Here is a 26,687-nt window from a genome sequence, read left to right on the forward strand (position 1 = left end):
CTTTAAAAGTATAAGAGAATATGGAATTAAAACTTTATAAGGCTAACTCCTTTTCCTGAGTGGTCCATCAAAAGGGAGACAGAGACCTTATCTATATCTGGATATTTATCCATATTTGATGTTTCCTTGGTAAATTTGCCTTCGTCACGTCTCCATGGCTCATGGTATTATTTACTCACAACATGGATGAACTGCCATTCTGAAAATGACTTAGAAAAAAAGGTTGGTGTGAGCCACGCTTATTTCTCAGATTAATGTGAATAAAATCATTTGGAATATTTTTGCACCTTGATAAGGCTGATGATATTATGGAAAAATATGAAATCAGTTGTAAAAGCATTTCACAAGGTCAAAGCTATTTCTCTAGAAAGTTCATGTCAGAAACTTCATGTTTCTGTGTGAGAGTGTGATAGCACAGCTGGATGGGGCCATGGGCATGCACGTGGGAATGTGTGTGCACACGTGTGTGAGTGTGGTGTGTGTGTGAGTGCACTCGTGCTACTGGCGCAGAGATCTATGAAGCAGATATAACTGTAAACGCGCCTGAAAACATCACATTCACCCAAAGATACTACAACTTACTAAAATGAGTTCATATGTACTACATGAAATATTTATCATTTCTTCTTCTCAAAATGTGTTGATTTTGTTTGGATATAATAGTTACTGGAGAATATCCAAAGCATTTAATACACTGAACATGAACGTCCAGTAAGATTGTTTAAGGGAGGACCTAAGTTAAAAAAAAAAAAAAGAAACAAAGTGCTGAATAAATTTAGAAACTCAAATTATGGGACACCTGGGTGGCTGAATGGGTTAAAGCCTCTGCGTTTGGCTCAGGTCATGATCCCAGGGTCCTGGGATCGAGCCCCGCATTGGGCTCTCTGCTCAGCGGAGAGCCTGCTTCCTCCTCTCTCTCTGCCTGATTCTCTGCCTGCTTGTGATCTCTCTCTCTCTGTCAAATAAATAAATAAAATCTTTAAAAATTAAAAAAAAAAAAAAGAAACTCAAATTATGCACAGGGACCTTGTAAGTTATAGCCTCCCTGTTAGAAAAATGATATTTAAGCATGATAAAAGACTTTCCTTGCCAGGGGCTCTTTGAGGTGGGCCAAACAGAGAGGGGAGTCATCTGTAACGTCGTAGCAGGGAGGGTGGTCTGGACCCGGAGAACCCCCTGCTGAGGACCTTTGTTCCCCGCTGCCATGCAGACCGGACCCTCTGCCCTGAAGTCCAACTTGACAGCGTCTGGAAACAACCCTGACCAGGCCCTGTGCACACATGAGATGTGACAGCCTGGAATAGAGCATTTCGTTTGGGAGCAAGTGGATGAGGGGTCGTAGATGCGTCTCACTGAGCAAAGCACAAGGGTTACATTTTCCCCCTATTTGTTTCTGTGATGTTTTACTTATTCAGAAAAATCAGTCACAAAGGAAGGAATATTTGTTACAATGAATAGATATTAGGCAACTTTTCTTGGAAACAAAGTACGGGCAATTAGGTCATTAACAAACGTAAATCCAAATAAATAGAAAACATACATACAATAAATTATTACATGTCACAGCGTGTATTTCACACCCACTCCTCAGAGTCCCAGAAACGACCTTGGGCAGACTGCAGACAGAGAAGCAGCTTCTCCAGACCCATGACTGTCTCAGGATCATGGCTGTGAGGGGCAGTGGTTCTAATAACCTGGACAGCTGACACCAAGTCTGAAAGGCGACAACGCAGAGGATGTCATCTTTGATAAAGACATTTCTGGGTGTTTTCTTCTCAACTAACTAAGAATTTCCCAGGTAAAGGTGTGTCCCGCGTGCACGGATAACCTCACTGACACCTGTCTGACCCCCATGGGAAGTTCTAGGGTTCCTGCATCTTTTTATGGGACCATCTCTGATCTCAGACCAGAGGAAACATGCTAAGTCGGCAAGCTTCTGCCAGTGCTGACTATTGTATCCCCTGGGGGGGCAGTAAATGCCAATCTTTGGGACACATCCCAGGACGCTTCGCTTCCTTGACCTGGGGTGAGGTCTAGACACCAGAACTTTCAAAAGTGAACAAGCGTTTCTAATACGCAGCCACACCAGGGAACCCAGCTCGTGCCTTGGGTTCTCCCATATGGCCCATTTTCTCCTGCTTCTTGATGGACTCCTTACCCTCAGCCATGGCTATCCCACATTCGCTCCATCTCCAGGCTTCAGTTTCTGTATCAGAAACCCCAAATTTACCTGCACCCATGCAAAGAATGGATTGATTTTTTTATTTGATCAGGATGCTTGGAAAATTGAAATTCCATTTGGGCTTGGCGTCTGCCTCTTGGATATCCATGACTTTTCTGCGTGTATCGTTAAGCAAAGCTGTATCCTTGGTTCTGCATGAATCTCATCTCCACCTACCTATTAAGACAAGGACCACTTCATGTTCCGGAATCCAGCTCCCTCCTCCTGCAGGCAGCTGTGCTCTGTCACAGTGAGGCTGTGCTCAGTTCAGGCACAACAAATGAGGCCATACCAGGGTTGTCTGTGATGTGGGAGCAGGAAGCATCTCACACAGAGTCGCGGAGAGCCGGAGAGGATGCCAGGGCAGCATACAGAGGCCATGTTTATGGAAACGGACAGTTTCCAAATTCTCCAAAGAGCATTGGGGACCGCTAGCTCCATCAGTGCGGTCGTGGTAGACCAGGCGCCCATGCGCAGTCCGTCCCGGCGCAGCAGGTGCGGGGCTGGGTGTCTGCGGGTCTCCACGGAGGCGTCCTCACCAAACTGCGTGGAGGGGGGCCGTCCATAGCACAGGCGGGTTGCAATTTTCCTTTCCTTGCCATTTTCGTTTCTTCTTTAAATCTTAGCCAGCCATGAACACAAAATGAGCTTAAATCTAACAGTTGAACGATTTGAAATCATTTAAAAATATTTAGGTCAAATGCTTATCTTTTAGACGGATTGGAATCTCTATTAAAGGAGGCCGGGGAAGGACGAGCAGCACAAGAGCCTCATCTCTACATCCCATTAAAGAATTCTAAGTTAATTGCCTCTGTTAACCCTCCCTGTGCCGCATGGTAAAATCCAGGACCTTTGTGATACAAGCAAACAATTTTTGTGCCGTGACACAAGAAGAGGTGTCAGGAACCAGAAAGGCAGGAAAATTGAGTTGGCATAATTCTCTATTTAATGTCACATTTCTAGGGACAGAAGAATTTATAGAATTTTGTCAGACAGAGATGCACCTCGAATACAAAGGGGAAAGTAGTCCATGTGCAAATAACAGCACACTGCGAAACAAGACACTGAGCGATTCCGTGAGAGCCAGAGCGCACACGTGTCCTCGATGCTGCAGGACGATGGAAGGACTTTGATGGACTCATCTACTGGTGCCCGGACATGCCTTCAATTTACTAGATGTCTGTGAGAGCATCTCCCCTCCTGCACGCTCTGGCTGGGGCCTGGGAAGGGCTGGCTGCGAGCGGGGTGTGGACCACACGCGCACCGGCCCGCAGACACCCGGCGGGGCCCCGCGTGCGGCATCTCTACAGGCTGTCTTCAAACCCTCTCGTTACAAAGTTGCCTACACAGAAAACATGAATAAATACATAAATGCATATGTCTGCGGAAATAGAATTAGTGCGTTTACAGGAAGGTGATACACTGGAAAGTGAGAAAGACCAGGGTCCATTCTAGTTTTCTCTCATTTCTACATGACACGCCAGCATGAGCGGATGTCGGGGAATTTCTGATATCCTGAAGCCAGGTGCGGCAAGAGATGCGTCACAGTGTGCCACTTAGAATATGGGGAACATTTTCGAAAAAATAATGAAAATAATCATCTGTATCTCCAGTTCAACACGGTGTTGACTCAGACCTTGATATGCATAGTCACTTCAGCATGGTGACTCCTTCTCCAGAGGGCGCTTGAAGACAATGCAATTTCCCAGGTGCTCTTATTTTGGTAATTTTTAAAAAGTTTTAGAACAGGTAGCACTAAAACAACAGGGTTGTGGAGAACTGTTTAAAAATCCACTAGATCTCTCTCTTTTTTTTTTTTTACTAGATCTCTTAAATCTATTCAGAAAAGCATTTTTGAAAGACTACACACATCTATGATTGAGATAAATGGGAAAAGGGAGAGGCATGTTAACTCCGTAGACCCAAAGAGACTAGACCCCAAGGAAAACATGCAGATTTTCTTTATTTTTTTAAAAGGTGCTTTTAATTCAGAAATCCGACAGTAAGAAAAAATTCTACGAAGAGCCATTCAAACCTCAGGGAGGGTAAGAATTGAAGTCTCTTTGGTAGTCTTTACCTGAGCTGCTCTTGGACATGCATACATTTTTCTTTACTTACTAGGTTCTTGCAAACGAAAATTTTTCATGCCCACGTACAAGCCACTGCACAAAATGGAAGCTACAGTTTCGCTAAGCCCTTCCACACTCACGTGAGGAGTGTCACACCAGACGTCCCCATGGCTCTACGTGTGGGCTGCTTCCTTCATGCCCTTTAAATCCATGTAGAGTTCCATTACCGAGGAAGGAAAAATTAGCCATGGCCTCTGCTCAGGGTGTCCCATAAATCGGTCCTTTATTTTTCCAAGATTTTCCTTCTAACCATGGGCGTGTCCATCTTTCATGTCTTGATAAATATATTTCCCCTCCCCAAATCGCTTTTGGTGATTGAATTGTTTTATATCTTTTTAAGTTTTTTTTTTTTTTTAAGTTATTTGAGGAGTAGAGAGAGAGTGAGCTAGGGAAGGAACAGGGGGGAGAGAGAAACCAAGCATGGGGCTCGATCTCACGACCCTGAGATTGTGACCTGAGCCAAAATCACGAGTTGGGTGTTTCACTCACTGAGGCATCCGGCGCTCATGGATAGTTTTCTTTCTTTTCTCCTTTTCTTCAATGTTCATAATTTCTGAAGTATTTTCACTCAAATTTTCTAATAGCCTCTGAAGAAAGAAGTCGTGTGTAGAGGCGACATTGTTGCTCTTAACAAGTAATTACTAAGGCAGCCAACATTTACACAGGAGTCTTCTTTTCGGGGCGCTGGCCCTTGCGTCTATATTCTTAGTCGAGCCCCGGGGGGGTCCTGTGACCCGGGACATGTGGGCATGGTGATTCACAGGTGATAGTGTAAAAAAAAATCACTCCTGCCTAATCATCTTTTCTAACTTGGTTTCTTTTCTTTTTCTTTTTTCTTTTATTTCTTTCTTCTTCTTCTTCTTCTTTTTTTTTTTTTAAGATTTTATGTTTTTCACAGAGAGACACAGGGAAAGAGGAACACAGGCAGGGGTGTGGGAGAGGGAGAAGCAGGCTCTCCACTGAGCAGGGAGCCTGATGCGGGGCTTGATCCCAGGACCCTGGGATTGTGACCCGAGCCGAAGGCAGACGCTCAATGATGGAGCCAACCAGGTGCCCCTAACTTGGTTTCTTTGTAAGGGAAGTTTAAATCATTTTGTGAACCCTGAGCAGGACTATTTATGACAGATCTAGCCTCATTAACATAGTGATCCTGCTTATGGGTTCAGTCTGTTTTCTGGAAATGGTCATTGACTGGATATTCTATTTAGTGGTTCAAAATAACTTTTGGAGAGAAGATCCTTATGATCTCATAAGGACATATATTATTCAACCCAATCTTTTTTGAATAACTGGTTTAAGTTCCATATTAATTGACATTCCAATAAGGTAGGAAATAAAGATTCAATTTTCTGTGCTAACATCATGCTGACTTTTAATATAAAAGATTTATATAGAAACACTTGTTCTGTTGAATATATTTTGTAATTACACCCTAAAAAACACATTGACGACACCTTCGATGTAGAATTAATGATATTACAATGCTTATTATTGATTTGTATAATGGGCAACATAATAAGCATTATTGATTTTCCCATTACATTCCAAATGAAAATGTTTCTCTAGTAATAATACAAAGTCTACTTAATGAAGGGTTGTTGAGAACTTCAGCTGAGTCCACGTGTTTTCACTTGCTTCTGCCAGCTTCTGGATGAAGCGACCAGCCCTGGAGGCACTGAGACGATGGTTTAAAACCAAGCATGAGGAATTTGGGAGGGCCGTGTGATCTGTTGACGGAGGTTTTGGAAGTTTCTTTACTGAAACAAATGGCATAAATGAAACAAGGTCCATGTTCTAATACGCACATCCTGTGAATGTGACCTTGTTTGGAAAAAAAAGGAAAAAAAAAAAAGGTCTTTGCAAATGTAATTAAGTTAAGGAGCTTATGCTGAGATCACCCTGGCTTATCCAGGGACTCTAAATCCGATGACAAGTGTTGTCATCGGAGGCAGAAGAAGGGAAGGTGCACAAAGAGACTGAGGCAAGGTGACCACAGAAGCAGAGCGTGGAGAGATGCCCCCGAAAGCCAAGGATGCCGGGGGGCGCTGGAGGCGGGAAGAGACCAGGGAGGATCCTTCTAGAGCCTCCAGTGGGTGCAGCTCTAAAGACATCCTAAGTTTGGACTCTCAGACCCCAGGACTGTGAGAGAATCAGCTTCTGTTTTCTCGGGCCACCAGTCTGTGATGACCTGTCCTGGAGGCATGAGAAACCAGTCCCAGAAACGGCTCCTGTCGGCAGGATGCCCAGTGAAACAGGAGGGTCCTCCGAAAAGCTGGCGAGGGGCTTCCAACGTGGCTCTGCCTCACCGGGGGTCCCCTGAAGCCTTCTGGTGTACGGGTCTGGTAGAAAAAAAAACCCACAAAAACAAATTAAGAAACCACGTGATTTTGCCAGTACACTTTGGGGATTGAATGCTGCAGGGGCATTAACGAAACGGGCCAGGAAAAGCAGGCGACGGGCATTAACGTGGAAGGAAAGAGCATAGGGTCAGACTCGCATGCTCGTGCCCACGAGACCCCGACACCATGTTCCTACGGGAAGCCCTACGTGGGGCATCAAATGAAAACCAAGAGGCTGCCTGTTGCGCAAACACTGGAACAAGGGAGACGAGTTAGGCGACAGCGTCATGTGATGAGACCCCAGCTGACTCGCCCAAAACGTCTATTTCACGGCAACAATGTATCATCAACAAGATTAGGACACGCTGGTTAGGCCCCTGTTTATTCCCTCTTTTGAGGTCCCTGGGAATATGTGTTTCTGGGTGTTTAAGTTCTTTCTCAGTCCCCTCAGCAAACCCCAATAGTCCCTTCTGTGGACCCGTCTGCGCTTGTGACATGTGGTGACCTCCTGCAGACGCCTGACGGTCTTCCTGGTCTGAGGGGCTGCTCAGAGCCTTCAAGTGACTTTACCCATTTTTCTGCTCGTCTGGGGGCGTCCTGCCCCGGCCCCGGCTCGCTGGCACCTGCCCTCCTCCCCGGCCGCTCCCCAAACCGTGGCTTCCCAGCCGCCCAGGCGATGCTCGTATCGTCACTCGTCGCTAATCCAAATCCAAAGTCACAAAATTTCGAAGATAAAATTAAATTGGATAGTAAAGGGAGCTGACCTCCAGATCAAGTCATTTAAAGAATTTTGAGTTAGAGATGACAACATAAGAAGACACGAATATGAGGCTGCTCCAGAGGCAGACCTGACAAATGGCCAGGAGAAAAACGTCTTTCTCTAAAACTGTTCAGTCTTTGTCATCTGGAGAAAAATAATCGCATATTAAGCCAAATATGCTCTTGGCACGTTTCCTACTTTGAGAGAGGAACTTGCTTTCCCAGAAACACACGGCTGCGCCTGGAAATACAGTGCATGCCGTTCACAAGAGACATTGAAAGTCTTATTCATAAAAGGCCAAATACCAAGTACGTGCTAAAAACTGAAAATTAAGTTTTTGTTTTCAAAGAACTTCTTTGGCTGCCGTATTTACTATATTCTAGCTCTGTAATTATATCGAATTTACCATATAAAAGACTTTCAATTACAGCTTGAGGATGACGTGACTAGTTAGCCTGCATACCAATTGAAAACCCCCAACTTCCTCTATTCTGAGGCCTTTGCTGATGAAATGTAATTCTTATTTTTAGATTCTAGAAGATGGAAGTGGTGGTCAGAAAAATTGCTGGAGCGTATTTGCGGTTCCACTTAAATTAAATGATACTCTATTTATTTCTCAAGTAAATTGGTTTTCACAAGTATCCACCAGCAGATCAGACACAAGCTCCTTTTCCCCCACACACATACATCATCTATTTTTTTGGTGACATTTTCAATCAGCAGTTAGGGAGAGGGGCGCAGACATACGCTGTATCATGAGAATGTATTAATTCAAGATCTCCTCAGAAAGCCGTCCGCCGTGCTGTTTCTCCTTCCAGATGAGCAGTCTAGACAAAATGGCCTGTATCCTGAACACGGGTTTTCCCCCTGAAGCCCCAATCACACACGCACACACACACACACCCCAGTCGAAACTCACATTGTATTTATTGGGGTTATGGCATTTTTTAGCTTTATCGAGCTGTAACTGATGTTCAGAAACCCGCTCACACTTAAGGTCTGCATCTTGAGTCTGAACGTTTGCATACACTTGTGGTACCGTGACCACCACCACGACACTAACCACATCCATGACCTCCAGAAGTGTGGCTGTGCTCTTCTGGGGGTGTGTGCTCTGTGGAGAGAACAGTTAACATGAGCTCTGCCTCCTTTACCTATTTTAAAGTGCGGGATACAGTGTGTTAACCAAAGGGACAATGACACACAGCAGATCCGGACAACTTAGTCGTCCTACACAATAGGCACTTTATACCCACTGGACAACTTTCCTCGTCCCTCACCCCAGCCCTGGCAACCACGACTCTGCTCTCCACTTCTCTGAGTCTGGCTATTTTAGATACCTCATATCCTCATATAAGGGAGCTTGTGCAGTATTTGTCCTGTGATTGGCTTATTTCATTTAACACAATGACCTCTGGGTTCATCTATCCATATTGTGGTGAATAACAAGATTCCCTCCATTGTCTACACCAAACTAAAAAGCTTCTTCACAGCAAAAGTTGCAGTCAGCAGAGTGAAAATGCAATGAATGGAACATGAGAAAATATTTGCAAACTATCTGTCAGATATGGGGTAATTTCTAAAATATATAACGCATTCCTACAACTCAACAGCACAAGGAATCCAAATAACCCAATTAAAAAAAAAAAAAAAATCTAAGGCCGTGAATAGACACTTCTCCAAAGAAGGCACCAGATGACTAGCAGCTGCCTAAAAAGATGCTCAACATCCCTCGTCGCTGGGAAACTGTAGATCAAAACCACGAGAGGTCCCTGGGCACCTGCTAGCGTGGTTAGAATCGAAAAGATAAGAGATAAGTCAGGTGAGGATGTGGAGAAAGGGAGCTGCTGGTGGAAACGCAAAGTGGTGCAGCCTCCTCAGAACGTTAAAACCAGAATGACGTCATCATCCAACAGACCCATTTCTGAGTCTTTATCCAACGTAATTAAAGTCAGGATCTCAAAGAGATATCTGCACTCCCATGGTCCCTGCAACATTATTTACAAGATCCCAGACATGGAGAGAGCACAAGGGTATGTGATAGGCAAACTAATCAACAAGGAGCATGTGATGTCCAGACGCAAGGGGACGTCGCTCAGCCTTAAAAAAGAAGGGTTATGTTCCCTAAAACTAGAGCGCATTGAAATCTACTTGCGTGTTGCTTTTCGGAGAAAGGTTCTCATGGGCTTTAATCCTTAGACTTTGGGAAGCTTAAATCTGTGTGTAGCCCGGACTGTAGAAGGACATGAGGTTACTCAGTGCTGTTCCTGTAATAAAGACGAGGTTTGCGGACCTCCATAGCTTACTGATTAAGTCAGTGATCTGCCATCACAGTAACACTGCGTGACAACCACAAAAGCAAAGTGGTGTGTCGAAGTGCGCAGGGGTGCCGGGAAGGACCACGATTTCACTAAGGCAGCCCCCAACTGCTGACTTTGGTTCCACTTGGAAAAGATGCTTAAACCCATCCCCAAGGTGCCCCAAACCTCATCACAGCATTAAATGTGCTGTCCAGGGTCTTGTGACTCCGTTAGGTCCACATGTCTGCTCTTTATCCGAAGAACTCTATGAAGACAAACAGCCCGACACGGGGACAGCGGACAGACAGAGGTGCAAGCCGGCTGGGTAACCATGGGCTGCATCTGGACCCGATGGGGGCACAGAGTTCTACAGCCGCCCTGGTCCGCAGCAGCTCTGAGCCCCGGCAGGGGTGCACTGCGGGCCTTCTTTCGTCTTGGGCAGGGACGGCCTCTGCCCTCTGACCAGGCTTCTTCCTTCTTCCGGAGACACTGGAAGACAAGCTTCCCACCAGCTTTCTCACCCTGCTTCCTACCGTGGACAGTTTCTGGGCCAAAGAAACTTCCCACGGGCCCCCCTATATTTGACCAGTTTTAATTTGTTATTTGCTAGTGCTTTTGATGGATCAACCAACTTAAAAGTAAACACACACACACACACAACCCTTAACAATTTAAAAATGTGTAAGTTTTCTGTGTTTTAGATTTAAGTTTTACATACCAAAGCCTTACTCTTCTTGTGTGTGCCTGTGTGTTTCAGTGCTTCTCTTTCTAGGCATAACAGGAGCTACTCTGAGTGCACAGAGTATTCTCGGGACACGACAGTCCCTACAGCCTGTTCTGCTTCAGTGGGTGGGTCTAACAGACTAGGTTAGTTCCTCCACATGGATTAACCATACAGATCACAGACTTTATTTTCATCTTGATGCTGCATTGTAACTTAGGACTGTTTTCTGTGTTGGAGAAGTTGAAGAAGGGACACATATTTTCCTCCCCATCCATATCCTGAAGTTCCTGGATGTCGTAGTTTCTCCAAATTATGCTTAAAAATTGGCCAGTACTTTATTGTGTTCCTCTCTTTCCTGAAGTAGCTAAGTATCTTACCAGAGGCAGCTAGTAAGGGACAAAGATAGGAGTCTCCTGATAGAAGCCCTGTGCAAATCTGAAGGACCATTCGGAGTGTGTGTGCATGCGTGTGTGTGCATGTGCATGTGTGTGTGCATGTGTGTGTGGCTTTCTAAACTGCCAGATGCAGCATCCGTTCAGAATCTTCTGGGCCACCCAAGGAGGACTGGCATTTTCTCAGCTCAACATTTTCCTCATCATTTCCCGATGCTCAATTACATTCGCTCCCAGTAGCCAGCTTGTCCGGGTATGTTAAGCATTTCGACGGCCCCTCGTGTGACACTACTCTTGCTGTACCCTATGCCGATCACCACAGCAGTGCGGCGTGAGAAATAGCCGTAGGACCCACGGACGTGAAACGGTGGGTTCTGCTCCTCTCACGAGCATGCAGGCTACGGTCCAGGCCGCGGTTGGTGGCTTGTGCTGTGGTCCTTGCCGCTTCGCCTGCACGCCCGGGAGCAGACCGCCGACGGCCCACCGGCTCCGCGGGTGGATGGAGACCACTGCGCTCTCCTCGTTCCTCCCGGCCTCTTCTGGCCCCGGCAGCCTGGCCTCGGCACGTCCTTTCCATGGGCATGACGGGGGCGCGACGAGCGAGCGTGGACCTCCCCACACGGACGCTCTGCAGGGCCGGCTCGGACCCTCTGCTGACATCCCGCGAGCCAGAACAAGGGTCAGGCTCAGAACCAGGTTAGGAAGAAATGCTTCCTGACGAAGGGCGAGGGTGCGGGGAAACGAGGAAAGATCAAGGCCCGTTTTGTCATCGGTCACGTAAATCAAGTCAGCTTCCAGTTTGTAAGAAGGGGAATTGGAAGCCATTCATCGAGAAGAATGCAGTAGCAGCAAACCCATATATAATGGCTGACAACACTACGTACTTCAGAAAATCCAGAGCAATGTCAGGAGGCCGTCAATAAGACCGGGATGTCAAGTGCACAAAAGCCATCTGCGCAGAGAACATCAAACCAAGGCCAGCAGAGCACAGCCAAGTTCTTAATAAATGACAGCAGGCTTTCCTTTTCATTCTAAGGGAGTGAGTCTCCACTAATTCTGCTCCACGCCTAACTCACGGGAGAGGCAAGAGTCCCCAAGAACACCTACCAGACGTGAGCAAATCCCCGACGAGAGGGGAGCAGCTCCCACAGAGCTCCCGGAGCCCAGCGTGCGTCGCTGTGTTTAGTGAGAATTCTGAATTTTGCTTTCTCTCTGTGTTCACATACGCTGTCTAGAAACATGGGATTTGATTTTGCCCCACATGTCTAGAAGGTCTCACGTTCCTCATCAGCATCACCCACCCTACAAATGTGCGGCCCCCACACACAGCTGAGCCTTGAACAGCGTGGGTTAGAAGTGTGCAGATCTGCTTTATGCAGGTTTTTTTTAAGACAAATACAGGGCAGTCCTATAAATGTATTGTTTCTTCCTTAGGATTTTCTTCGTAACATTTTTTTGTTCTAGCTCACTGTATTGTAAGAATGCACTGCTTACTACCTACAATATACAAAATATATGTACATCGACTGTTTATGGGATCAAGGAGGGCTTCCAGTCAATAGCAGGCTATTGGTAATTAAGTTTTGGAGCAGCCCATCATTAAATGTGGGTTTCTGGCTTAATGGTTGGCACCCCAAACCTCCAGGTTGTTGAAGGATCAACTGTGGTCTTGAGGGAACATTTATTTTTTAAATTAGGAATTATTCTCATGTGCTCCTCAGAAAGACAGCACACTTTATGTCCCAGATTCATGTCTTTCATGTACCCCTACTGATGTAGCACAATTCTATGGAACACCTCAAGGAGAAGCAATCAATGAACTGAAGTTTTTTAAAATCTCTTCTTTTATATCCATCATGTATGGTGAGTTTCTCTCCTACTCACTCAGTTGTACAAACACACCACGTACATTTTCTGCAAATCCTGTCCCAGGGAGAAGCCCTGTATTCATCCTTCTGGTTTTTCTATTTCTGGGTGCAGGGGACTCGGATAGGGAAGTTTGATCAAACACAGGATCATCCAAAACCATATTTAAATGTTTGGATCAAAAATTTTGCACATTTTATGATTGCAAAGGAAACAAAAATAAGATAAAGAAAATTACATTTATCCATAGTCCTAAGACCAAATATACTCATTAAATTATTATTATTTCTATGAGTCTGTACATACCTTCAAACAAGAGAACTGAGGGTATTTTTTTACATGTAAAATCCTTCAAAACTACATTTTAACATGATGGGAAAGAGTTCTATGCTCTGGGACGCCATTGGGAGATTTCCTGTTAACCCTGTCTGCCTGAGAACATAATGGCTTAGGCACTTTTTCAGGCAATCCCGTTGATTTAATTTTCTGCTTTGGTGAATAGTTCTCTCTTAATTAATATATAGATTCATTTTTCATGTTTTCTCTGCTAGTCCTTCTCACTATTTTTTAACAAAAATACTCACAAAACATTCCCTTTCTTGAGACATTGAACTGGAGAACAGATCCAGGGCAAGGGTTTTGTGGGAACCCCAAGGGGGGACCAGACAGAAGAAGGGCTGCCGCAGTCTGACCGCAGCCCGGACCAACTGTAACCGGATGCCCTTCTATCTTGACACCTTCGCCACCAACTTGAGTTCAGAGGTCCCCATCATGTCGGAGCTGTGACAATGCCCCTTCCCCTCAGCATCTCCCTGACACTCCAACGGGGCTTCCATCCAGCGGGGCTGCCTCCCATCCCCCAGCCCCTCCACCCCGGAGCCTCGGGCCGGCCATGGTTCTCACGGAGGCAAGCTCGAAGGCCCCGAGATCTGCACATCCACCTGTGAGCTCCCGGACCAGTCCCCGCATCAGCACCGCTGGACACAGAGTCCGGCAGTCGTCTGTACACCAAACCACGCTCCCCGAAGCATGAGGATAAGAGCAAGGCCTGCGTGGCGGGATCACTTTCAGGTCTGCGTGAGTGTCTGAGAAGTGCTCAGAGCACTGTCTGCACTGTAGGAGCGTCACTTGTTTGAACGGTAAAGACAGGACACTGGACTCATGCACCCACGACACCTGATGGAGGTCGCTCATCCTCCTGTTCCTCTGCCCATGGGGGCATGTGCCTCCTGGTCCTGTTCCCAGCTGTTTCCGTGGGCAGTCACACCGGTCCAAGTCTCCCATCGTGACCGAGGCAGGGTCCGTCCTGCATTCCCTTCCACCCCTGCCCGCACCTTCACCCTCTCTCCTGTGTCTTCTCTTCTCCTGTTCCCTTTCCCTTGGGTCACACACGACTCTCTCTCTCTCTCACACACACACACACATACATGCACACACACACACACATGCACGCACACACACACACGTACGCACACACAGGCGCACATGCCCTATTTCAAAGAAGAGTTTAGGAGCCCGAGGCTCGTTCCCACTCTGAGTCACTGCTTTCTGGCCTTCCTCCACTGACGTCTGTTCACATCACATGAGCATCGCGCGGCCTTCCGTCTCGGGATCAGACCTTGCTCCATCCCAGCAACACTGAGGAACCTCTGCGGGGTTCTGGCTCATTTTGTTCTCCGGAGTTTCTCGGGGCGCCGTTACCTCTTCAGAGAGCTTTGGTTCTAACCTATGGCCTCAAGTTGGACTCAACAGTTACAGATGAAGCATCACACAAAATCCAAAAACCTTTCATTACAAAAGCTCTCCTCAACGCCCACAGGAGACACGCCGCCCCCTGATAAACACCGTCCGTGAGAATCCCACGGCCACGTCTGAGGGGGTGCTGAAGGGCTGAGCGCTCTCTGCCTGAGGGAGGGGGCAAGCACATCTGCTCCCCTCTTCCTGTCCCAGAGGCTGAAGCCAGTGGGAAAAAGCAAGAAGATCTATGCAGGGATAGACTAGAAACCAGGAAGCCAAACTGCTTCTTTTAATGCATGAATGACAGACACGTGGAAATCCCGAGACATTTAAACGTGTTTTAGGACTCATGAGTCAGCTCGGCCACGCCATAGGATGTAAGAACCACATCAGACAATCACATCTGTTCCTGTATAACCGCAAGAGCAGTGAGAAATTGAAGGTTTAAAAGATGCCAGTTAAAATACGAAATTTTTAAAAAGTAAAGAAGGGCCACCTAGAGCTAAATGTAACAAAATACAGGTGAGATCAGAAAAGTTAAAAAAAAAAATGACAAGAGAGTTGATGATGTAACGTGTTCATGTGTTTTTGAGCTGCTACACACACGCACGTGCACACACACACACACACACACACGGTTCATGGACTGAGAGAATCAGAAGAGTTAAAATGCAGCTTCTATCCAAATTTAGCTGTAAATTGGATGCAGTTCTAATCAAAGTCCTGCCAGTCTTTATGTATATGTACGTATATAAATCCACAGGCTACTCTCAGAACTTACGTAAACATTCTAAAGGACCTAGAGTATCCCCCAAAACCGTGAAACGGGAACAAACAGAGAGCGCTGATGTTAGCTCCTACAGGACCTACCGCACTAGCACGGGAGCCGCTTCGGGGCCTTAATTGGAAAGAACAGACCCACGGATCAGGGGAGGAGAGTGGAGCAGCTACCTTGTACGTTAGTTTTGACAAAGAAGCCCAGGGAACTCGATGGGGACAGGTGATCTTTCCAACAAATGATGCTGGAAATAGACATCCATGCGGCGAAATAACCCTCAACCCTTGTCTTGTGCCACATACAAAAACGAGCTCAGATTTGCTCAACATTCTTAGTGTAAAAGTTTAAATTATCCAACATCTACAACTGTGCTGTTCATTATGGTAGCTCCTAGGCACATGGGATTATCTAACAATTGAAATGTGGCTAGTTCTATTTGGGATATACTAAAATTGTAAAACACACACCAGTGGTCAAAGATTCAGCTCCCCAAATGTAAGCTATCTATCTCATGTGTAACATTTATATTGATTACATGTTGAGAAATTACTATTTTGGAGATCTTAGATTAAATAAAATAGTTTGTTGTAACTATCTTTTCTGTTAACTTTTTATTTGTTTTATGTGGTTATTAAAAATGTTAAATTGCATATACAGCTCACATATTATTTCCATGGGAACACACTGAACCGGAAGAAACTCAGGGAAAACCTTCATGACTGTGGGTTAGGGAAAGACGTCTTAAAGAAGGCACAAAAACATAAACCATAAAATTGTTTAACAAATTGGACTTTATACAAATTAAAATGCCTACTCTTTATTTTTTAAAAGATTTTATTTATTTATTTGACAGAGAGAGATCACAAGTAGGCAGAGAGGCAGGCAGAGAGAGAGGAGGAAGCAGGCTCCCCGCTGAGCAGAGAGCCCGATGCGGGACTCGATCCCAGGACCCTGGGATCATGACCTGAGCCAAAGGCAGACGCTTAACCCACTGAGCCAACCAAGCGCCCCAATGCCTACTCTTTAAAAAGATGGAAAACTTAAGGAAACAAAGAAGGACGTCACAGACCAGGACAAAACATATCTGAGATATATATCAGGAAGGAGATTTAGATCTAGAATATATAAAAAGCTCTTACAACTCAACAACAAGAAAAAAGACATACAAATGAATTTTAAACTAGAGAAGTTATTTGAGCAGGCATTTCGAAATAGGGGATACATGAATAGTCAAAAACCATGGAAGGACACTAATGATCGGGGACCTGTATTAAAACCACCATGTGGGGTGCCTGGGTGGCTCAGTGGGTTAAAGCCTCTGCCTTCAGCTCAGGTCATGATCCCAGGGTCCTGGGATCGAGCCCCGCATTGGGGTCTTTGCTCAGCAGGGAGCCTGCTTCCTCCCCTCTCTCTCTCTCTGCCTGCCTCTCTGCCTACTTGTCATCTCTGTCTGTCAAAATAAAATCTTAAAAAAAAAAAAAAAACAACACCATGTAGGAGCCGTATAGACCCATCAACATGGCCAACAGTAAGAAGACCAGTAAGGCCAAGTGCTGGTGTGGATATGGAGCAAGGGGCACCTATACATTGATTGGGGGATTATACAACAAAAAGTCCCCTTTGAAAATTTTAACATTTTATTACAAAGTTAAACCTGAGTTTACAGTGTGAGTCAGAAAGCCCATTCCTAAGTATTCACCCAAGAGAAGCAAAAATACTATCACACAAACTCATATTCAAGTGTTTGTAGTCTCTCTGGTCAAAGTAGGCAAAATCTGGAAACAACAAATGCCCCTCAGCGAGAAAATGGATTTTTTTTAAAGTTGTCATAGGGTAGCTCTATTTTTAACTTTCTGAGGAATCTCCACACTACTGGGTATTTCCTCCAAGGATACAGATGTAGTTAAACGAGGGGCCACATGCACCCCAATGGTCATAGCAGCAATGGGCACAATAGCCAAACTGTGGAAAGAGTTGAGATGCCCTTCAGCAGACGAATGGATCAGGAAGATGTGGTCCATAGACACTATGGAGTATTATGCCTCCATCAGAAAGGATGAATACCCAACATTTGTAGCAACATGGACGGGACTGGAGGAGATGATGCTGAGTGAAATAAGTCAAGCAGAGAGAGTCCATTATCATATGGTTTCACTTATTTGTGGAGCATAAGGAATAACATAGAGGACATTAGCAGAAAGAAAGAAAAAATGAAATGGGGAGGAACTGGAGGGGGAGACGAACCATGAGAGACTCTGGACTCTGAGAAACAAACTGAGGGCTTTGGAGGGGAGAGGGGTGGGGGGATGGGTGAGCCCAGTGGTGGGTATTGTGGAGGGCACGGATTGCATGGAGCACTGGGTGTGCTGCATAAACAATGAATCATGGAACACTGCATCAAAAACTAATCATGATTAAGGTGACTAATATAACCTAATTAAAAAAAAAAGTCGTCTCTTCATATGATGGAAAAATAATCAGCAATCAAAAGGCATGAGCTCCGGAAGCAGGTGACCACATGGATAAATCTTGACAGTATTTTCTGAGTGAGTCAAACACAAAATCAGGCGCACCAGCAGCGCTGCTTGTAGCAAACTGTAGACAAGACAGAAGAAGGCTGTGCTGATGTCAAGGTGAGCCGTGTTTCCCAGGGGCTTGGACCTGACAGAGGTTTGCAGGGATGGTACCCAATGGAACTCTGGAGGATGAAGGAAATACTGTTTTTTGTGTAAGATCATGGTAACATGGAAGTGGAAATCTAAAACTTATCAAAATGCACATTTATAATGTATGTATTTCCCAAAAAAATGTACAAGGCACTATAAAACTTGGAAGCCCCCCCAAAAAAGTATGTATCTCATTATATGTTAATCACACCTCAGAAAAGCTAGGAAAATAAAAGAATATGGTAAAGCCATTTCTCTTAAAGGTAAAATAAAATTTTCCATTGATACAGACTTTTAATGTCCAAATTACGCCTAGGAGGAATGATCTCTAAATGCAGCCACATTACAGATAAGCCGGCTGAGAGGAATCAATAAGTAGCCAGGAGTGGAAACACTGTATTCAGCCTCACTATCTGATCGCCAGTGCTTAATCCCTGCCACACAACCTTCACGCTGACCTTGGAAGTTGGGCACAGTTCTGGAGGGTCTGGAACACTCCGCATGTTTTTACCTCCCTGGCTGGAGTGGCCACAGATACTGCGGGGAAAGCCCGCGGCACCCCAGCCTGGACTGCTGGGGAGTCCCACACACTCCCCGTAGTGAATTCAGTTGAATTCAGTAGCAAAGGAGTTGTCAGAAAAAGGTAAGTCAGAGAATCTGTCTTCACGGGGGTTTCCTAAAATTGATTCATCAAGAAAATAGATTAGAAATGCAAGTAACATAATTGTTTAAGTTGAGGAATAAAGTTTCTTAAAGAAAAAAAAAGAAACAAGAAAAAAGTAAATCTCTGAGCTCTCAGGTGGTACAGCATCTAATTTCCCCAAGGAGAAACACTGGAAACATTGAAGAAATTATTTCATTAGCTGATAGTATAGCTTCTGAGCAAACTCATTTCTGTATTTACCATTTCTATAAGTGCGAAATTAAATACCAAACAAAGCAAGAATGTGGGTCATCTTAAGCCTATTAATTCCTAAATACGAAAACCGTGTCTTTCCCATTTATAGACATCCACAGACATGTATACATCTATCTGTGCACATACCCGGGGCCGATGCCGACAAGCTAGATCTGCTTCTCCCCTCCTCCATCCAACTGGAGAGGTGTGACATCGATGTCCAGGAGCCCTCCCAATGCTGGAGACCCCACCAGTCGGCATGGAAGGGCCTTGAGACTCAGGGAAGAGATACACTCTAATTTCTGAGAAGGGGGAAAGAAATTGCATTTTGATCTTTTATGAACACAGAGGTTAAAATAAGACTCCAGAGAGAAGTTAAACCAATATAAAGTTCCAAAATACCCTTTGACAGAAAATATATCTTAGAAAAAGTACTCTCTCTAAAAAGCAAAATCTTGAAAATTATATTCTAAATATAGACACCAGAAGTGGACCTTTTTTTTTTTTTTAAAGCACCAAAGATTGCCTATTATGTTGCAATTTCTTCAGAAACAAAGGATTAAATATTGATGCCCAATCAATAGATAAAGCGCCTAAGGTGACAAGTTAAGTGATTTTAAATTGGACTTTAGGCAATAATACAGAGTCCTCCTAGAGTCCTTGTGCAGGTGGCTCTAATGACAGCATTTGTTAAAAACGGTTTTCATTTTGCAGTTTAGTAGAAAATCAAATATTTGATTCAGCTCTTCGAATGTCTTTCTTGAAGGAGTTAGACTTTTCCATCATTAAAGATAAACCCATGCCCCTTTATTCCTTGCAGCGCCTGGTTTATGGGAGGGACATCTAGAGTGTGACCCAGGCTGCCACCATCGAGCATATGCCACCGAGAAACAAAGGAGGCGTGTGCTCGTAATTAACAGTGGGATCCCGCCCCATCTCGAAATCAACACAACACATTAAAAATTAAATGCACCTCGTGGCTCTGGAGGCAATCATTTTACAAAAGGCTCTGAAAGAGAGAGGAAGTGTTCCATCATTTTATGTTTTCCAAACCCAGAGGGATTCTGAAAATGATTTGTGTGCATGTGGTTCTTTATGAGCTGTGCCCCAGATCCTTGCCTTGGACTGCCATTATAATATGCAGTCATCTGTATAAAAACGGGAAAACTGCCGACACATCCTAGAGGTAGCCTCAAGTTGTCACTGTCAGATAAGTGCAAATGACTTGTGGCATTGAATGTATCCAAAAGGAGCCAGAAATCATACAGTAGCACAGAGGATTATAAAAATGCTCTGTGTCAAAAGCGAACAAAGACGAATTCCACGTGCATGTTTGTTGGGGGAGCGTCAACGTGCAGCTGCGTAACCGGACCCGAACACTCCAGGAGATGCAATTTTGGGGGAAAATATACGTACAGACACGCATATATATATATATACAGTTGGTGAATGTATACATACGCATTTATATAGTATTCATATGTGTATGCACACTGTATATCCAATAAACGTGTATGTGTGTATATGCAATCCACATTTAATATAAATGTGTTGTATTTTATAACATTGTAACATACTCCACTGGGTATGTATGTAAGTTTATCATGTATATACACCTATGCACTGAATACAAGTTTGAAACTAGCCCTGACCTCCGGGTAGTAGCAGACAATTGTCATGTATGGTTTGACTTGAACTTCCTGTGGTTTCTCCAGATGCATATTGGTCTTAGCACAAGGCTCACTCATGAATGAAGTCCAGGACATGTCTCATCGGAGAGCACCCATGTTGCTTTGCAGAGGTTGTAGAGGAAGCGGCCTGTCATGCCAAAGGTTTATGAGTACCCTTGGGGGAATCACTATCCCTGTGCGGTGAGAGATCCAGCAGGTGCCTTCTGGTGAGGGCTGGGGAGAAGGTGGTGAGCTGCCATGTGGGCCCTGGCAGAGGCTTGGGAAGCAGCACAAAGGGAAGAAGCTGGGCACCATGGGAAGTCACCCTACATACGCTCTGTGGGACAAATGCTGCCAGCCAGAACAAGCCGTGTGGGTGGGCCGAGCGCACCGGGAAGATGCTGGGCTTCCTTGAGGAAGATCCCAGCACCTGTGAACGGAGGCTTCCCCATGCTGGCCCTCCCTGAGACTCCGCCGTGGGATGCGACGGGCCTGACCACCCCGTAATCACATGAGCCAGGTCCCCCCCACCCCAAAATCTCTCTGTGTATCTCTGGTCAAACTGTGACAGATGTCCATGTTTTGGGGGACATGGTTTCACTGAAGAGAGAACTGTCGTCTTCATGACTCCTCTATCACATGACTAGGAAGTCAGGTCTGTAGGCTAAATCAAGAATCATCTTTTTGTAAAACTGCAATGAAGTCTGATTTGAGAGTTTAGGTTGAAACCAGAGTCTACGCAGATATTTTCCTATTTATATGTTTGTTTATTTATTTATTTATTTGACAGAGAGAGATCACAAGCAGGCAGAAGCAGAGAGAGAGAGAGGAGAAAGCAGGCTCCTGCTGAGCAGAGAGCCCGATACGGGACTCGATCCCAGGACTCTGAGATCATGACCTGAGCCGAAGGCAGAGGCTTAACGCACTGAGCCACCCAGGCGCCCCCTCCTCATTTTTATTGCTACATGGTACCGGGAAATAAGTGCTGTAACTCGGAGCTGGGAGTCTTGGGTCCATCTCCTGGCCTGGGGTGCCTTAGGTTAGGTGGCCCGCTGGGAAGCAGGACGTGGGGCATCCACCTCTCTGTGAACAGTCTTTGCGGGCGTGTTGTCTGAACAGGAAACCGCGCGGGTCTCACGATCGCCTGAACAGGGGCTGTCTGCAGGTCCGCGAGCCTGGAAGGTCTCTGCATGTTCTGAATTTCCTACAGAGCGTGTCCAGCCCCGGGAGGGCACTGCAGACAGGCTGCCCCATGGAGGGGACTAGAATGGGATGAATCTGCCGCAGACACTGCTGTCTGGCAAATGCTACACTTCCCGCCTGACTGCTGTGACCGGTCCAAGGTCTTCCAGGATCTCTGCCCAGGGTTCCCCGCTGGTCTGGGCACTCTGGACTTCTCCATCCATCCCCAGATTTCAAGCTGACCACTGCCGCCCCCCTTCCCCGGACGCACGGCAGGTGCAGCCTCGCCCGCCGGACGCAGCGCACCGGGGACCCGCAGCTTCGCCCCCAGCACTGCATCTCACTCTGCGTCTGCTCATCCCCCGCCGAGCCCAGCGAGGACCTAACATTTCCTCTCAATTAGTGGGTGCGGAGATTGCTCCCCGGGAGGGAACGCCTCTGTTGATGTGAGAATTGTAAATCACCTCGAATCTGGGACAACACCCAAGAATAGCTTTGTCCTGAGGTGAGGGAGGAACAAAAATACCACTCAGATTCTGCGCTCCCCGATCTGGCCAAAGTGACAAGCAGGCGCCAGGGGATTTTAGGAAATCCAGGAGAGAAAAAGCACCTTGGCTGAGACGGGAAAGAGAATTGGTGGAGAGACGGAGCCGGTTCTCCTTCAGGCTGGAGGGACCTCGGGGTGAGGCTGACACACATACAGACCTACTAGGACGCTAAAAGGGTGTGGCTCGAATTCTATCCTACAGAGTCAAAGGGGTCCTCGAGTGTGGGCGCTGGAGTGGCCTGAGGTCATCGCAGGGCGGATGCTGCCTCCAAGTGCCACTTCCATTGTTCCTCTTCCGTCACACAGCCAGCAGCCGTCGGGGCCTCTCTTGGGTCACCCTGCAAGGTTTCCGAGAAAAGATGATTAGACATAATAGGTGACCGTGTAGGAATTGTGACCTACAACTTCTACATTAGTAACCTGGGGAACTGGGCATGTGGTTGTATGTCCAAGGCCTGGCTAGAAAGGAGGCGGCATCTGAATGCCCTTGGTCTCTGAAGCTGGTCGTACCCAGGTGTAGGGCTATAGAGGTATGAGGTGTAGGATGCAGAGTGTAGGGTATAGGGTATGGGGTGTAGGGTGTGGTGTGTAGGGCTACAGGGTAAAAAGTATGGGTTGTAGGGTATTGGGTGTGGAGTATAGGGTGTAGGGTGAAGAGTATGGGGTATGGGGTATAGGGTGGGGTTGTAGGGTATTGGTTGTGAGGTGTAGGGCTGTAGAGGTATAGGGTGTAAAGTGTGGGGTATAAGGTGTGCAGTGTAGGGTACGGGGTATAGGGTGTAGGGTATAGAGATCACCACAACATGCACTGTGTTTCCCTGTACCGGTGGACGGTCTGTGGGTTTTGTCTTCTCACGTAGGACAGTTTGGAATTGCTCTGTGAAGGCTCCATTTTGGGGAGGGGGAGGAAAGTTTCTGGTTCTTTGCCTGTCCCGGTCCCACTAGAACTGAGCCATCGCACACGCCCTCACGGGCCGCTCGCCCATCTTACAGGCAGCACTGTCGTCCAAACACCCTTGCCCCGCACTCTCTCCTCAGGCACACGTGTCCCCAGCGGTGGGCGTCCTCACTGTCCCACAGGCTCGTCACCTGCACCAGCCCCGTCCCCTCGGTCCCCTTCAGAGTCCAGCCAGCCGTCCATCTGGTCGAGGGCATGTGACTGTGGGGATCCTTCCACGCACAGACCCGGGAGCAGCGGCCCTTCCCTCCTGTCCCCTCCTGGTTTCCGTGGCTGACATGGCCGCCTCCCCTCACGGCTCCTTCGACCCGGCTGTGCCTCTCCAGCACTGTGTTGTCACCGGGCAGGACCCCGGGCAGCAGGCTCGCCCTGCCCCGCTGGCCCCGCTGGCCCCTCTGGCGTGTGCTGCGGCAGGACTTACCCTGGGGGCAGCCACACCTGGGCCCTCAGCTCGGATCTTCTCTGGGCTTCGGCATTGTGGTGCCCCCCAAGCCATCGCTCTGTCTTTGGCCAAAGGGAAGAGTGTTCGTTTCCAAACTGCAAATTCCAGGGAGCAGAGGACGTGGTGCGATGGGACCGGCCCAGGCTCCGCACAGGTGCACCCGGCCCCCGGCCCTGGCCGCTCCCCCGCGGGGGTCCATGACCGCCAAGCTTTGATAGTCCCACGTCCTAGCAGAGCAAAAGGTGACCTATGCCCTAAACTTCTCTAGTAACTATATTTTTCCGACCACAATTCGTAGCACTTCAAGTGATCTCAAGATGACGGTTGCAAAGGCTCTCGCCCTCACAGGTTCTTAGAATAAAACCGTATAAATGACCTAACGGACTACCAGGGTGTCTTCAGTGGTAGGGTCACGTAAACAATGAGGCAACATACTTCTGAATAATTTCTGTGACTACTAATAACTTATGAAAATAATAATAAATATAATAATATAAAATATATAAATTATAAAAATAATAATAGTTAAAATAATAATACTAAAATATAATAAAATATTAAAATTAATAAATTATTAATTGCAAGTCACGGCTATCATTTTATATAGCTACCTTTCAGCAGATAATAAACTATCTATTTTCTTGTCATTTAAAAATTTTGTGAATTTTCTAAGTGCCACCAACTCCTGCATTACATAGTGTCATCACCTTGGACTTGGATCACCTAGTGGTTCGCACTGTTACAAGGACATAAGTATTTTTAGGAGCTGGGTCTGCTCCCTGAGAATTTGGGGGGAAGAGGAAGTAGTGCTGGGGACCGTACAGCTGTGTCCCTTCCAATTTCATATGTTGAAATCTAACCCCCACTGATGGCGGGAGGAGGCGCCGCCTCTGGGCAGTGAGGAGGTCATGACTGGGGAGCCCCCAGGATGGGATTAGTGTCCTTATAACAGAGACCCCGGGGAGCCCCCTTGCCCCTTGCCTCATGTAACGACAAAGTGTGAAGAACCCATCTACAAACCAGGAAAGGGGTCCCACCGGACGCCGGGTCTGCTTAGACATCCAGCCTCCGGAGCTGAGAGGAACCAATGCCTGGTCTGCGGGGTTTATTAGCAGCCTGCAAAGACTAAGACCACTGGCCTGTAGATATAATAGACACATACATGCACACACATCTCTCTGGATATCTCCTCCAGTAGTTAACAAGGATTACTTCACGATGAGCTCACTGGGATCCTGGTAAAGATACAAGGTGTGCTATGTTAATGAGGTAACATGAATTAAATTATCTGTGACTTGGGAAAAAGTAATCCTTTGAGCACATCTAACAGAGAACACATACGTTTTGTAAGTGATGTTCATTGGGAACCCGTGGTATCAGAGGGCAGAAGAGACTGCTCCCCAGAACAAAAGTTCTCCGTGCTCGGGGGGTGACTGCTAGCACCCTTGTGGTCTCTTCCCACAGAAGCTGTGCACCCCGCCACCCTCCTCTTTGGGTAACCTTAGTTTTGTTTTGTTTTGTTTTGTTTCCCCTAGAGCAGCTTTAGGGTCGCAGCAAGGTTGGAAGGGAAGAAACAGACTTACCATATACCGCCTTTCCCCATCAGGGGGGAAAAAAAAAGGTTAAAGGAATCAGAAACTCTCTGGCATTTAGGGGTGGGAGCCCAGGTGCTAGGGAACCCGTGTAATGAACAGCAGTCCCGGGTCCCGCATGACTGGTGAGTGTACTGCCAGGCATTGATGAACATGGAGACCCTTTTGTAATTACCAGAATCTAGGACCTTGCTCTGTTGCACATAAAAGCACGGTGCCTTTTTGCACAGTTTTAATGAATTGTCTAGGAAGGTAATTTCAGTGCAAATTAGAGGAAAAAAGGAGACTGAGCTTTATTTTGTTCATTGCATTGCAGGGGTGATGTCCATCTCTGTAGGAAATTGCCTGTCCATGGTGACACGGCTCTTGGTACTGACCCTACCCCTAACCCAGTGAGACACGTTCCACGGATCAGCTCCATAGTTGGGCCAGTCGTGGTAATTCCAGATGCACATGCAGGCACCTGACTCTTTCATTATGATTTCTGGAGTACTTAGGACCTGAGAACTTTAATCCTGGGATATATAGGATTGCTCTGAAAAACAAAGACAAAAATTAATACATCCCTCAGCAGAGGGACACGTTTGTCACAACTGATGAATCAACATGGACATGTCATCCTCACCCAAAGGCCAGAGTTTACTGCGGGGCTCTCTCACAGGGTTGTGTATTCCATGGGTTTGGACCAATTTGTGATGACACGTATCCCTTGGGGACATCCTCCATAGGGCATCCCTGTCTCTTGCCCGCCCACAGCTTGTGTGTCTTCATGGACCCCTTTCACCTTCAGGATGTCACAACTGGTTCAGTAAAGAGCACCTCAGACTGCATGGTCAGACTGTCCCCATTTTTTACATTGTGGTGGGAACACATAACGTGAGATCTCTTGCCTTAACAAATTTTCGACCAGTGTTAACTATAGGTGTGATGTCCTACAACAGATCCCTGGAATGTACTCACTTGGAGTAACTGAGACTTCATGTTTGCTGGTGAGCATCCCCCCACCCCACTCCCGGCCGCTGGCAGCCACTGCGACCACTGTGAATGGGACCACCGTAGATTCTACATCAAAGTGGACCCTTGCTGGGTTTGTCCTTCTATGACTGGCTTATTTCACTGAGCGCAATGCCCCCATCCCCAGGCCCATCCATGCTATAGGGCATGTTAGGATTGCCTCCTTTTATTTTTATTTTCTTATTTTAATTTTTTTAACATCTTAATTTAATTTTGTTTTTTCCATGTCCAAGATTCATTGTTTATGCACCACACCCAGTGCTCCATGCAATCCGTGCCCTCCTTAATGCCCAGCACCACGTCTACCCAACCTCCCAACTCTTCCCCCTCCAAACCCTCAGTTTGTTTCTCAGAATCCAGTCTCTAGTCTTTCGTCTCCTCTTCCAATTCCCCTCATTCACTTTTCCTTTCCTTCTCTTAATGTTCTCTATCTTGTTCCTTATGCTCCACAAGTAAGTGAAACCATATGATA

Source organism: Mustela nigripes, chromosome 6 (genome assembly GCF_022355385.1).
Source record: "Mustela nigripes isolate SB6536 chromosome 6, MUSNIG.SB6536, whole genome shotgun sequence".
NCBI classification, from domain to species: Eukaryota; Metazoa; Chordata; class Mammalia; order Carnivora; family Mustelidae; genus Mustela; species Mustela nigripes.